Consider the following 3767-nt stretch of genomic DNA (forward strand, 5'->3'; position numbering starts at 1 on the left):
CTTTTTTTGTCACATGGTTATGCGATCTTTTCAGAATTTCTTAATTAGAAAGCTTTATTAATAGTCTGAGCTAGTGGAACAAACTTCAAATACACTACAAATCAACATTTTCATCTGTTTGGGAAGTTGACAGATGTCAACAATCGACATTTCACCTTTTTTGAAATGAGAAAACCAATCATATGCTTGAGTTTTTCTCATAGTTCTGTCCTGGTAAGCTGTGTTCAACATCACAACAGTTTCTGAGACATTTTTCCAAAGCAGGAAACAAAATTCACAGCCACACGCTGTTCTTTTAAATCGGCCACAACAAAATACGAGGTTCAAGCAGAACTACTTTTACAAAAAAATTCACTATGACCTGAGAGAAACTTCCCAGGCAACACCACTGGGTGCACTATCTCAGAGTTGCTCAATGCTCGCCTAGGGGGGAAATGTGTACTACAAAAGCTCTGCTCTAACCAGTGCTGTCCCGGTTTGGGGGGATACTCCCTCATATGTCAAGTGAAAATTCCTATTTATTAAACCTCCTCTTCTATCTTGATCATAAAATTTTTACAAAGAATTGCCCTTGGGCAGTTATTTTTAATTCTACTTCATTCCCTAATGTATTTATTTATAAATGCCATAATATTCCCTAAGTTCCCACAGCCTACAAAATCACATTGGTGCCAGCAACAGAGCAGAGGTGACATTTCTGTGCATGATTAGGGGCTTCTAAACCACATGGGCTCTTCTAAATTTAATATGTGGCACTTTGGCATACCAAAAAGTATGTTAAATTTTTCATCAAATGATACTGAATCCAAATTAGGAATGGAAAATTTTAAGAAGACAAATTATTTTGGCCTTTTGTTGATGCTGCTGCTCTATTCCCTTTCCCACAATTAGATTCGCAGTGTGTAGTTGTAAATGAATTGACCCATGGCCAAAGACTCATGTTGACTACCCATGTGCCAAGCATTCTGCATATGTTTTTATTTAATTTTTCCATCCAGCTAAACTATGGGTAGTTTAATCTTCATTTTCCATACCAGAGATTGGAGGCTTAGAAAAGTTAAACCCATTCAAGTTAGTCAGTAAAAGAATCATGATTCAAACTCAGGTCTGCGTGGCTCCCAAACCCAAGTTCTTTCTGCTACACCATGTGGTTCCCACCTGTATCAAAAGGGCACTGTGCTCCGGAGGGTTTTCCAAGGCTGATTTTTCAAAACATAGGTTGCCAGGCCCTTCTTCTGAGGGGCCTCTGGGTGGACTTGAACCACCAATCTTTCAGTTAGCAACCAAATATGTTAGGCATTCATACCACCAAGCAACTTCTAGAAGCGTATAAAGAAAAAAGCAAATTGCAACCTGATTACCCTCTTGAGACATAAAAAGGATATTAGTGTGGGGAAAGAAACCTGATAAAATCCCAACAAAATCTATAGTCACGAGTATTATACAAATGTCAGTTTACTAGTTTCAATATTGTTTAATGGGTGTGTACGTCAGCATGAAGGGAGGGTAGCAGAGTGATGGGTGTGTGGGGACTCTCTGCCCTATACTGGCATCTCTTCTTTAAGTATAAGATTATTTCCAAATAAACCATCAACCTTTTTGTTAATTTTCAAAATATTTAAAACCCTGTTTGTGGCACCACACACCTCAGGTTTTCTGTTTATGCCTTTGTTTGTTCATTTGCCTGTCTATCTAATTTGCTTAGTTCATAATAAGTGGCATTTTAATTATGTAAGGTGTTAAATATATGTTTAACAGTTTATTTTAAAATATATTACATACCCGATGTACCTGTACCTCAAGGTGCTTGATAAAGAGGTCGCGTTTCCCACCGGGTCTACAGTGGCAGCAAAGGTAAGAACTCTAAGAATGGAGACTGTTTTACGCCTCAAAAGAGACCTTAGTAGAACCGGAGTCCTCCTGGGACTGCAGCATCCCCCCAGAGACCGTTCCCTGGCAAGAGTCTCAGAATCACAAGCACTCATTTGTTTATGGCATATTTCTTATCAAAATAACAAAATATTCCTCTTTATAGCCACAGGATGAGGGGAAAGGTTGGGGGAATCTGTTGAGTGGTGGTTCTTTAATGGAAGGAGGGAAAGTGTCCCTGCCCAAAGGAAATGTTACTACACACCAAGTCTTGTGTAAAGTCATTTCACTTCACCCGCCTTGCAACCTAGGGAGGTGAGTGTGATTATTGTGTCCAAATTTCACAGGAGGAAACTGAGATGTACTGAGGTGGCATGACGTGCCCAAGGCCACAAAGCTCGAAAAAATTAATACCCAGCAATCAAACCAAAGTCTGACTTTCAAGTTCTATTAACCCCTATGTTATACAACCAGTTGTGAGCATTTTTGTTTTCTTTGTGTTAAAATTGTAATCCAGATTGAATGAAGGCTGCACTTGATCTTCAGCAACAAGTGCTCCAAGTCCTCTTGACTTTCAGCAAGCAAAGTTGTGACATTCGTATATAAAAGGTTGTTCATTGCCTTGCTCCAAACGGGATGCCCTGTTCGTCTTCATACAGTCTACTTTTTCTGAATCTTTGCTCAACATATAGATTGAATAACTATGGTGAGAAGACACAACCCTGATTTACACCTTTGAATGTGAACCTTACAGTATTCTCTTGTTATGTTTGCACAACTACCTCTAGATCCATGTACAAATTCAGCACGAGCACAATTCCAAACTCAAACCAAATTCACTGCCATTGACTCATAGCTAACCTACAGGACATGGTAGGGCTGCTCCTGTGAGTTTCTGAGGCTGTTAACTCTTGAGGGAGAAGAAAGCCCCATCTTTCTCCTGAGAAGCTGCTGTTGGTTTTGAACTGCTGACCTTGCTGATTGCAGCCCAACTCGTAACCACCATGTCACCAGAGCTCCTTATGAGCACAACGAAGTGTTCTGGAATTCCCATTCTCCTCAAGAATATTCACAGTTTATTATGATCCACACAGTCAACTGCCTTAGCATAGTCAATAAAACACAAGTAAACATCTTTCTGGTATTCTCTGTTTTCAGCCAAGGCCCATCTGACGTCAACAATGATATCTCTTGTTCCATGTCCTTGTCTGTCTTCTTGTTCCATGTCCATGCCCTGCCTGAATTTCTGGCAGCTCCCTGACAAGAGTCCTGCTGCAACCATTGTTGGATGATATTTAGCAAATTTTTACATGCCTGTGATAGCAATGATATTGTTTTGTTTTGTTTTGTTGAGATGCCCCTTGAAATTTTCTGTTCAGCTCTTTTACTCCATCATTTCTTCTCTTGGCCTTAGCTTCTCTTTAGTTAATTTTCAGAGTCTTTTTTGACATCAGCTTTTGTCTTTTCCTCTTTGTTGCCAACTTTTGCATTCCAGTTGCCAGTAATTATCCATGCATCTTGATTGCATGGTTGATCCATTTTAGACTAAAGACATTGGTAAAAATTCTTCAACTTCTCCATCAGTAGATTTAGTGGTTGGTGCATAAATTTGAATAATAGTTGTGTTGACTGGATTTCATGTGGATAGATATTATCCTATCACAGAGAGTATTGTACTGCAAGAGAGGTCTTAGACAGTATTGTAGAGATTATTATAGAAGATATAGTTAAGTTAAAATATAACATCTTATTTAAGCCCCTTTTGGCCCATTTACAAGTTATACTAGTTAGGAAAAAACAAAAATTGGAGGGGAAATACGTGTGGCTTAAGCCTCCAGTAAATCTCCTCTGACACAGGATGTGAGAAGCCTTGCTATCATGCAGAGGGCACTGGAAAG

The sequence above is a fragment of the Echinops telfairi genome, unplaced genomic scaffold, assembly GCF_000313985.2.
Source record: "Echinops telfairi isolate 266 unplaced genomic scaffold, ASM31398v2 ScPeMD7_7421;HRSCAF=8459, whole genome shotgun sequence".
NCBI lineage: Eukaryota > Metazoa > Chordata > Mammalia > Afrosoricida > Tenrecidae > Echinops > Echinops telfairi.